Source organism: Saccoglossus kowalevskii, chromosome 14, assembly GCF_978046115.1.
Source record: "Saccoglossus kowalevskii chromosome 14, keSacKowa6.1, whole genome shotgun sequence".
Lineage (NCBI taxonomy): Eukaryota > Metazoa > Hemichordata > Enteropneusta > Harrimaniidae > Saccoglossus > Saccoglossus kowalevskii.
This window is the reverse complement of record NC_140654.1, coordinates 22,108,648-22,120,831: the sequence shown is the minus strand read 5'-3', so window position 1 is coordinate 22,120,831 and position 12,184 is coordinate 22,108,648. Positions and strand designations below refer to the sequence as shown.

Genomic DNA, 12,184 nt, shown 5'->3' with positions numbered 1-12,184 from the left:
TCATTATAGTGAAAATAAACGGCCATGATATTAAAGCGATAGGGTCGTCACCTGCGCGCACGTGGGAATCGAGTCCACACACACACACACACACTAAAAACGCAAAGGCTCATGGGTAGACGCTTGCTTGTAAACAATGACACGCTATCTGACGCATGCGCAGGTGCCGACTTCCCCGCTTTAAATGGTTTTTACATTATTTGGCACACCTTGATATACTGTATTAAAGTATGTATGCGGAACTAAAATACAAAATACAGTGACCCATTGCTAAGTCGCGATTTCGGCGAAGTCGTGGGTAGCTGGATTAAGATAGCGGGACTATTATTTGCATACTTGTTTTCATCTTCAAATTGTGGCTAAATGATTACAAATAGAACCGGGAAAGTATATATTTTTAGAATCGCCAGACTTCAAGCTTTTCACAAGTGTATTTTGCATGCCCGTATCTGCATTCTACAACACGTTACTCAATCAAAGGTGAAAAATTACTTTTTCTGTAAAAACAATAATTACGCATTTATGCTGGCGATAAGAATTATTTTTTGATTTTTCCAAGTTGTTCAATAGACTGGTAAATTGAATGTGTCTGATTAGTTTTATTCAAGCAACGCGTTTTAAAAAATAGTGTGCTGAATTTTAATTACTGTTTTAGTCGCATTGCCCCCAACTCAAACCACAACTCGTTGGTAAATAATCGATGAAATAGTTTGTCTGGACACATTCAAGTTCCTCTCACTGTCACCTTAAATCTGTGAAAATTTGGTGTTAATCCGACGACAATACGTATACGTTATTTTTTGTTAAAGACCTTGTATTTTGAAAAACATAAACTAATAGAAAACGTCCATGAAGTAACAGCAATAATTGTCAAGCTTGTTTACCGGCACAATCAATTTGTTTTTCCATCAAGGTCTGTTTTAACATGTGTAGGGGCATCCAAATGTGTAAGGCTATTGGAAACCAAAAAATAATGGAATGGTATAGCTATAATAGGATAAAATCGGCAGATGAAAACACCAAGATCAATGATTTTTTTTCAGTGGCTGTGTGACCTTGTGTCTGACAGATTCATATGCAAATGACTAATCTGTGAAACAAACAGGGGCGGGGACAAACCACTCAAATGTTTGGAAACACCATTGTGTGTCAGACACACTTGAGTTTATCTTTGGAACTTATAGGCACACAGATTAAACCTCTGTTGTTGATTTTGGAAAACACTACTGAGTCTGCCTTGCTTCCATTCAGAAAAACAACATTTTAACCAACTTACATTACATTCAATGATATGTTAACTTTATCAGATGAAAGTTTATAGTGCATTTCATCAGTTAATAAATAAATGTGAAAATCGTAATCTTCAACACAGATAATAGTCTCGCTACCTTAATTAGCGGTTAAAAGACTAAAAGAGGTAATTTAACACCTACTGTTCGTCAACTACTGAGATATATAGGGTGACGGCGGTCTAACTCAAGGTGCTGAAGCGGAGTCAAGTCACGACTTTACATACTTTTCGTCTGGTTCCTCCTTGATATACAAATAATGTAGCTCTATATAACTTGCTACAATGATCTCTAGTTCTCAACTGAGCAGCATGTCTAAGCGAATGCTATCCAGTCTGTCTGTCTGTACGTAAAAAGAAAACCTCGCAGCGATCAACCGTGTCAAGAAAGGTTGTTTTCGAAGTTGCCTAAGGCAAACTGTATAGAAAATGTGTGAAATTATCTGACAATGATGACATCGATAAAGCTGTTTACGTATGGTTTCTTCAAGAATGGTTTGTGGGAACTCCATCCTCTGGTCCCCATCATCCAATGCAAAGCATGCATCCTTGCCAAGTAACTCAGAGGTGATGACTTTGAATTGGAGGCCAATTCGGGTGGTTCTGGAGTTGACACGGTATACACGACTCGATCTAAGGTGAAGCTTGATCAGTGGTCATAGACGCTGTGATTTCTTTCAATATAGAAAACAAACCATAAACTAACCCATGTGTGACTTAGCGAGGGGTCACTGTTTCTTTAGAATTTGTATTAAATTTTGAATTGTGTGTCATGAACTCAAGTGTATCAGCTATGTATGGTAACAATGTTTTATATGTTTTATTGTACTGTTCATTCTCTGTCCCATTATAATCGGATGAATGGTTTCAGTAATATAACTTATTATAGCGCAATTTTTTTCTATTTATAAGATTACAGTGGGTTTGGTTCAGTCTCATAAGTGGTCTGTTCAATTTCAGTTTCATATTATTTTTAGAATAACAAAGATATTAAAAAGAGATGTTTCTATTAAAAATGTGATTACTGTGAAGTTGGTCAATCATGCTTTTGACAATATTAATGTGCTACAGGTATATATAATTAGATGTTGTGAGAGTGAATGAGCTGGAGGTTAACATACTCAATAGTGGACTAGATTCCAACATGGCATCTCAGATAATTCATGATTATTTTAAATAATTCATCATTTATACCGCTGTCATCAGTATGGGTCTTAGGATGACCTCTGGTGTTACCTATATTTTTTGAGGTATGATGTTTATATGCATTAAATGGGAATATGATGTGAAAAAGATTATGAAAATATTTCAGTTTTTCAAAGAATTATTTGATCTCTCAATTTTAGTGCTTAAAATTGTACAATGTACAAGGTATAAGTTGCAGCCATATGCATGGTTTTAGGGGTGATACGATAGAGTAACAAATATGACAGATATAAACTTGTATGTCTAAATATGGATGTATTTTAATAATATATGTAAATTTAGTCTCTACTTATAATTTATGTTGCTAAATTAAAAATATTCAATAAAAATTGTTTCCACTTCACTCCAAAAGTTACCTTCTGCATTGATTTTAAACAGATATATGTAAATGCAGCTGCCATATACTCTGTAAAAATATAAACCTTCTTAAAATTAGCTAGTGTTTTTGAAAGGTGACTAACCCTCGTTTTAAACCCCCAAAGAAACATTGTTTATATTGTTCAGATTACAGATCCCCTCACTTTTTATATGATTTCCTTATTAATATTTCAGAAGTACACTGCTTGATCCAGTAGACTACAAGTACTTAGATAGTTTTAAAAAGAAAGACATCATCAATTATATTAGCCAAGTTACGAGTCAAGTTCATTGTTCTGTCTGTCTCAGTTATTGATACTTGACAAGGCTTTACATTAAAGTTCTATGGTTTAGTGAATGTTGTATGCTAATATATAGTTTGAATTATTAGTTATTGGATTCTTCTGTAACTATCTTAGAGTATTAAATTATTCCATACAGTATGGACATGTAGAATAATTTACCCATTGAGAGGGAGATATTGGCATTTTGTGTATTTCAGATTTTTCATATCAGTGTAATCCACAGCAGCAGCTGTTATTGATAGTATGTATGATATTTGTGTTATGAACAAAATATCAGTATTAAGATCATATATCTAAATAGTAAAACCATTTAAACAAATATTTGTACACATATTCTTCAATAACTAGTTGTAGCTTAGACCAAACAAACTCACCAGGGGTTTGTTTGGGCGACAGTTGACACATTCAAATACGAAATTTTCTACAGTTTTTAATTTCTGGGTCACTTGAAGTGCAACAATTGTTGAAAAGCTTGCATTTAAATTTCGTGTTAAACTTTGAATTGTTATGAATTATGGTTGCATTATAAAAATTATTGTTACATTCTGATTGGTAAAATATGGAAAGTATTAAATAAACAGTCACTGCACCCTTATCAAATACAACATGACTTTTGTGACTTGGTATGTTTGTAACCAGAGGGTATTGTAATCCCACACTATAATAATGCAACCATCGTCTGTGTTTTTAAATTGACAAATATGGTCAAATATAAGTGAAATTGGCAGTGCCATTTTGAAAACGTTTCATAATTATGGTAAGATTTTACACATAAATAGGAAAGTAACACTTCTTTTCAAGCCAGCAACAATTTTTAGTTGTGTCACGATCTTATTGAGATTGCTTGAACACTGTCTATTGTATTTTCACTGTGTAGATGCTGTAAATTTTGAGGTTCACTGACTTGCTGTGGAGCTGAAGGCATTGTCTGGTTGCAAAAATACGTACCGGGATGGTGATGCTTCTTTGAAAGTAGTTCAGTTTAGGTGCTTTTCTGGGATTTAAACTAGCCTTTAACAAGGCTCAAATGTCTAAGAGATCCCCCGATTTCTTAGGCCAAAATTGATAAAATTACTTGACATGGTAGGAATAAAATAGGTAATGTTGAAAGACACCAAGGCAAATTCCTTGGGAATTAAGACAACTGCATTTGATGCCTCCATGTTATTTAAAGCCTGCTGTAAAAATGTCTGGGTTTCTGGTATAATCTGGGATTGTGTCTGTAAAAGTCGTTGTGAAAGATGTATATTAACTTGCAGGTTCTGTTGCAATATCCGTCAGTACACCCCTTTTTGACTTTGAAGACACACCTTTTAAGGTCAGTCGACATTGAGATCTCTCGAGACATTTTTACATTCTATGTTCCTGATTTCATTACAATACCATGAAAATATTGCCATTTTTGTTATCAAAAGTCTTAAATGTGAAACACCACCTGATACTATTATTGCATTTTGATGGTCATAATATTCTGCTCACATAAGTTTGAATTTGTTGGCGTCAATGTGTATTTATAAATTACCATTAACTTTATTTACATAACCTAAAGGCATTCATGTTTGTATTGAAATCTACTATATACTAGTATTGAATTATTGCACTGCATAGCTCAACATTTCATAAATGCCTCGCCCGAATGCCTCCCAAAATTGTTGCAATTTCCATCAGCCCAAAGCAAGTTTTGGCCTTTTAGAAATAGGTGCTCTCTTTATATCCAACTTCACGCCCTGACACTACCCCGGTACATATAGAAAGATGTTATTAACGTTCTGTTGTCTTATGAAAATAAATGTAGATTTGCTTGGTTATGAGGCAAATGTCAAACCATGATTACAAGCTGTTTAAATTGTATTTATTGAGGCACAACAAAGTCCATTTTTCCACCGTTGGTTATTCTGAATATCTTCAGCTCTTTTCTTAATTAAACTCTATACTTATTTCGCAGATGAGTAGACTATATATGGTTTACTTATTAATAAACTCAATGTACTTGTGATGACATGTACATGTATGTAGAGAATCCTGTGGTGGATTTACAAAATGTTAGGGGTGGAAGCAGAGTTACAAACAAAACTCTTTACTTGTGCTTGACTATATTTGTGAAAATCAATTAAGATCAAGCTTAATTGATTAAGAAAAATGTATTGATTCAAATAAATATATGTACCGTATTTATCGTATTAGAAGTGCAAATAAACCAAAAATGTGTTGTATTATACTGAATCATTGAAATTTTGACAATAGAAATACCTCATGTGCAACTAAAAAAGCATATGCGGTATGTGGGTCCTAAATTAATTTATTTATATGTACATCATAGTGAAAAATATGCTTCTGGTAGGCAGGTGCTTTACATACACGTATAAGCTTTGCATTTTGAGTGATTTGACTTGAGAATTAAAAATAGCTTTTCTAAAAGCACTGATGCAAGTTTTGGGAATGATGTGTTGATAAACGATTTTGCATGTGTGAAATTGAAAAAAAATTGAAGCAATTTTGTTAGCTCCTCTGGGAGAAATTTTGTGAGAACGATTGATCTCCTTAAAAGGAAAGGTTGTATTGTGCCACTGTGTCTTCAATAAGACATTTTTATGTTAATGAACGTTTGAAAGGCGAGGAAACATTCATTGAATAAATGTAACATTTGTTGTCACTTTTTAAAACACTAATTTTTTAATTAATTCAAGATACCAAAATGATATTCTGATATTTTTTTATCCGACATGTATATCATGAGCCTACAATTTGAGATATGGTATAACCTCTTTGCCACAGGTATCAATAGTAAAATACTTACAAAATGGCCACCACTCACAAAATATAACCATAACAATAGACTGGTTGCTACCAACTTTTATTAAGTCCACATTCTGTAAAATCACTAATTTTTACTGGGTTTAAATTTCGCTGATTTACCATTTTAGGCATATTCAGTGGGTTTTTATTTTAATTCACGGTTTTATCATTTAGATAATGTGTTCTATGCTAAATTTTACATATTCACTGGGTTTTAATTTAGCACATTTTCCAGTCAGCGAAATGAGCAAAATAAAAACCCAGTGAATAATTAACTCTTTTACAGTATTTGTATTATCTGCGAGTACAATAAATTGCAAAATGAATATATTATTGGTATTATCGTTTATGAGTAGGCTTCTACTTTAAAACAATCACTTTTCTTGTTGAAAAATTTCTTCCACATGGTTTCCCTTAAAGGCCAAATAGGAGCAATTTTCTTGGTTGAGTGAAAACACTTAGATGACAAACTTTTTGTGTGTAGCAGTGAAGTGACTGGTTAGCAAAAGTATGTTGTGCTGGCTGGTTGTGCTACGTCCTCAATACATTCTACACAGACACCCCTTCCCATATCTGTGCCATATGATAGGACTTACAGAGCTGTTTAATTTTGATTTCTTAGACTGATTTCTTCAATTTATGAGATTGATTTGGGATATAGAATATTGGGAATAAATATAAATATCCTGTTTTTCAATGTCTTTCTATGACAACAAAAAACATATAAAGTAAAGGTCAACTCAGATACCGATGTCCAACGATAAACTTTGTCCAATGCTAGTTGGTTAATAGGAAACCTGTCAACGAGTCATCATGGTGTCAAGATTGTTTAAGTCATATGGTAATTTATATGGACCCATTAAGGCACAGAATGCAATTTTTTTTATACATGTAGTTGTCTCAATATTTTGCACTGTTTATAAAATATCAAATTAATTCATGTTTGTGGTTTAGTTTTTAAAAAATATATTTAATATTCACTCAACAATGGTATACATTTTGGGCAAGAATTATATGTACACATGCAAGTATGCATGGTTTCATATAATCAATATTTGGTTGCGAACAATTGATAAATCAATAGCTAACTAGTAATTGCATAACATGCCGTAGTCCATACCGTAAGTTATCAGTTGTGTATATATATAATATACATGTATTACATTTGAACGTGACCAAATGCTTGTCTGAGTTCATGTAAAGATGCACACACACAGATGTATGTGCCAAATACGAATGAAAATGGTACATAAATTGTGGAAATATAGTAGTAAGGCCAAAAAGTCAGATGGCTGTCAATCGGCCATCCTTGACCAGATTTTGAAACAAATTGTCATGGACATGCATTCTAACATGTATAAAGTACATGTATGTGCCAAATTTGAATGAAAACTGACAGAGCACGTCCATGATACCGCATAAAAAACAAAAACAAGATGCCAGTCGACTATCTTTGGTCCAATTGCGAAATAAATCGTCAAGGACATGTATCCTAACATGTATAATCTATGTACCAAGTTTGAATGACAACTGACAAAGCATGTCCAAAATACAACATTTTCAAAAAACAAGCTGACTGTCAGTCGGCCATTTTGAATCGAATCGCTAAACCACTGCATGTGCATATGTCCCACATAAGGTACTAGGCACATGCAAACAATGAACGGAATCGGTCCACAGGATTCTGAAATACGACTCTGGACAGACTGACGCACGGACGGACAGACGGACGGACGGACAGACAGACTCAGGAACTCACGGACGGTCGGGGACATGTATCCTAACATGTATGATCTATGTACTAAATTTGAATGAAAACTGACAAAGCATGTCTAAAATACAACATTTTCAAAAAACAAGATGGCTGCCAGTCAGCCATCTTTGATCCAATTGTGAAATAAATCGTCATGAACATGTATCCTAATATGTATAATATATGTACCAAGTTTGAAGGAAAACTGACAAAGAATATCCAAAATACAACATTTTCAAAATCGAATCGCTAAACCACTGCATGTGCATGTGTCCCACATAAAGTACTAGGCACATGCAAAGAATGAACAGAATCGGTCCAAGGGACTCCGGACAGACGCACGGACGGAGACCGAATTATAAGTCCCTGTTTTCGGACTTCGTCCGAACGGGGACTAATACGAATACATTATGACTTACAGATCTTTTCAAGAGAAGTGAGTGGTAGGCTCGTCCCAAGTTTGAGAAATTTGGTAATTCCAACTGAATGAAAAAAATTGCAACTCATTAGCTGATGAAAATGTATTACTGCTAGATATTAGTAAACATTTACTAGATTTTAAAGGATGTGTACAGTACCGATCTACCTTTTGTATGGCGCTCTTTTCCAGCAAACTGTCTACTTCCTTGTCTGATTCCTTCCGCCTTGCGGGAATCCCCTGGTGGTGCCCAATAGGGGAGACACAGACGGGGGAGATGAAGATTTCAGTGGTATCCCATAACAGTATGTCACCACCTGGAAAAGTTCAGGGATCGGTCACCCACTGCCTCCAAACCTGACTACACCGGCGCAATATGTGTACGAAAGGGATATGGGGTCATGGGTTTGGCAGATGCAAGGTGTGGATGCTCTCTTCTCTCATGAGGCGAGTTTCCCCAAGACTTGCGGTATTCACTAAGTTGTGACCTGGCCACTCGCTGAACACATGCCTGTCCCCCCGGTTGCAGAGGTAAGCATCAAACGAGGAGGGTGAGGAGCCACCACCTGGTCCCTTCCTCCATATGGGCATGCCGCTAGTCCTCCCTCCCGTGGAAGGGTATGAGTGCTTGCCTCCTGGTTTACTCTGGCTAGCGAACGTCGTCTTAGAGCGTTGTGTTTCCTGTGCTTGGGGCGCCCTTGGTTTACCGTTGGCAGTGGCCAACTGGCTAGCGAATTTGATCTGAACCATCTGGTTCATTGCACTCCGAAGCTCGGAGACTGCACCCGCCATCTCCCCCAACAAAGAGAGTAGTGAATGGCAGTATATCAAAATGTCAATATGGAGACTAAACAATGTGGGAAGTGAAGTTAAGCTGGAAATCGTGTAGTGTCAATGAGATATGCAAATATATGTAAGTGCTAGAGTTTAGTAATCTAGAGTACATTTTTTAATGGAAACTAATATACATTAGATTATAATAATACATTATGTGATCGAGAGATGAACAGGAGTTTATAATACATGTAGTAGAATATAATAACATACTAGAAGATTTGGGTACTTCATCACTTATCTTTACAGCAGTTCTCTTTCTATCAGAAACAGCTAAGGAGAAAACAATTCATTAATCTTATTTAATATTGCAACAAAACATTAATATACAAACTCCAGTTACCATGTATTGTGAAATTTTACCAAAACAGGTCAAGTATGTTTCCATAATATTTTGTAAAAGGAAACCTTAATTAAATACTCAATGCTAGTGATAACAAAAATGGTAATCAGTCTTGTTTGATGAATTATTCATATCTTGTTCTTAATAAAAATGAGAATGGGAACACAAATGTTGTTAAAAACAAATACAAACAGTGTTTTTCTAAAGATGTACTAAAGTTAATGTTATACCAGTAATCTAGAAAACATTATGTATGGCACTATGTATTGTACATGTCTGATATTTCAATGAAATCAACTCATGAATGCTTGTATGTACATACAAATGTATGCACAAATTTGAACTAAAATTTAAAGAGAAAAAAATGTATCACATAGACCAGAGTATATTGAATAAAGAAAAGCAGCACGTGTATATTCTTACCAAGGTTGTCACTTGCACATCTTGCAAAGCTTTTAAGTTTAGCTGAAGCTGAGAATTCTGCAAGGATGGAAGGATATTTGGATACTTAATTTGGTTTGAAAGTGCATTTCTAATAGAAGCATATATAAACCATCAATTGCATCACAGTAATAGACAAATATCACTTTTGGCAATAACACACCACTGTTATTTATGTAAGTGCTGCTAATCAGTATACTTGGTTCACAAATAACAACCTCAATGTTTAACACACCTAGTAATTTATTCTTTCAAGTAGAAAAAAAATTCCTAGTTCAAGCTACAATTTTACAATGTTCCCTTTCATCATTCAATAGTAGTTCATTTAACAATCGTAACCAACCATGGTAAGCATTGAGTGAAAGATCTTTATTCAAATTACATATTTTCAACCTATTAATGTTGTATAAATACTCACCATTTTTACCCGAGTTCTCACTGTAATCAACTATGTCACTCATGATAAAACTAAAGAATAAAAAAGTATGCATGTATGCAGTTTTACCTTCCTGTTGTAGTAATGTTGTACTGTTTGCAAAACTTAGTTGAAAGTCATTCAATTTTGAGTAACTTGGCCATGAATCTAATCTGAAAGTTACTATGTTTGTGAGTTATATGACACATTTTTATTAGCTTTATTACAATAAATCTCGTCATGAATTGCTGTTTGAATTATATTTCAAGAGTAATGTTCGATGTTCAAAGTTTGCTTGACCACAGTGATAACACAAGTATTAAATAGTCATCGCATGAATTCAAAAGGGAGGGGGGAGCATAATGGTGATACAGGACACACAACAAGAGTCTGGTGTGCATGTCAGACTAATTATAATGCAAAATGCTTTACATCAAACGCTGAATTAATGAAACTGCTCAGTGATATATAGCTATAGACAGCGATATTTTTGCAAATACCATAGATGTTGGATTTATTACAGTACCATGTTTGATCTGTTAGTAGTTGCATGTGCTTACATAAATTAAAGGGTAGTCAAATAAGTATACATTGGAGATGAGATTTTAATAGAGCAAATACAGTACAGGTATTACTTAACATTAAGTAATTAGCTATCTAGTAGTATAATCTAGTGTTTCCTATACAGCTTCATACACACCTTCTACTTGGTTCTCTCATCTCCCCACCTCCAACATGATCATCATCTTCTTCCTTGTCATCATCACTGTTGTCATCTTCTTCTTCTTGACCAGCCTATAACATTTAACATCCATTTTGAAATATGCGTTCATAGATTAGATATAGAGATGATTGTGTTCACTGTGAGACAAACTACAAAAGAAATCCTTCAGTGATGTCAGAATTCTTTAACAATAAATATCGACGAGCTACTCTCAGAATAGCAGTAAATGGCCACCTGTCCAACATTTATATGAGGAAATCAGTAATTATACTAACCTTATAAAAATAAAAACTAGTTTTACTCTAAATTTGATCATCACAGGTAAACTCAGGACCTGTTGTCCCACCCAACAATTTTGATGAGGTAAATCTACTGTTGTAGAATATGCAGCATTTTTCCTTTACATTGTTTACTGTTAATGGTACATTAAAAGGAACCTGTTGGGAAAATATCAGAGTATGAAAATTTAAATACTTCATTTTGCATAGCAGGTTCTTTGTTCCCACTTGATTAAATGCCAATTCCATAAAAAAAATTATGAAAAACACACACATGGCTTTAAAACGTTGCGCAGTAGATAACAGACAAAACATTGTGTGCTCAATACATTCTGGGGCAGCAATCCTTATTTAAACATGCTGATAAAAAATAAATGACAAGGAAGTCAAAATTAAATTGATGGATCAGATAACAGTATCAAATAACATCAAAACTGTTATATGTGTTGTCACAGTTAGATCCAGCATGTAACAGTTTCAAATCAAAAATGTAACAAACTCTTGTTCATAATCATAGAACTCATCTGATTAACTTTACTTACAATGTCTTTTAATCCGGCAGCCTTCTTATATTTTTTACCATCTGATGCAAAAACAAATAAAATAAATTAATAGTACATTTTATAAGCTGTTTGAGGCATTATACTTTAAAGTATAAAGGTTCATATTCATTTTTGTGCCAGGTAACAATTACAGACATTGAATGCAACTGTTCACTCTCTTGACTTTTTATGTGCAATTTGCAAGTGCATTTGCTACAAAGACTATATTCCAGTTTGGGACTATGTGACAAGGGTCTGTGATCATTTCTTTATCATAATGCTATCCTGACACGGTACACTCACCCAGGACTGAAACTAATAATAATGGATGAAAACAGGCATGAAAACCTAATACAGTATACAGTTACAAAATGAAGAAGAAAAATTACATTCACCAATCCTTCTGATCCCTCAATTAAGACTACTATGGTGAGTTAATAAGGCAGTGTGTCCACTAGGAAACTCAGACATTGATCATTTGTCA

At 34.3% G+C, this 12,184-nt stretch overlaps 1 long non-coding RNA gene across 1 annotated transcript; it reads right to left on the bottom strand.

Moving 5' to 3' along the window:
- Window positions 1–9,757: 9,757 nt before the first annotated feature.
- On the bottom strand, window positions 9,758–10,945 carry LOC146734576 (uncharacterized). Its single transcript, XR_014931554.1, has 3 exons — window positions 10,857–10,945; window positions 10,160–10,209; window positions 9,758–9,780 (listed from the first exon to the last, which is right to left on the bottom strand). It is a non-coding gene; the product is annotated as an uncharacterized LOC146734576 (long non-coding RNA).
- Window positions 10,946–12,184: the final 1,239 nt, after the last annotated feature.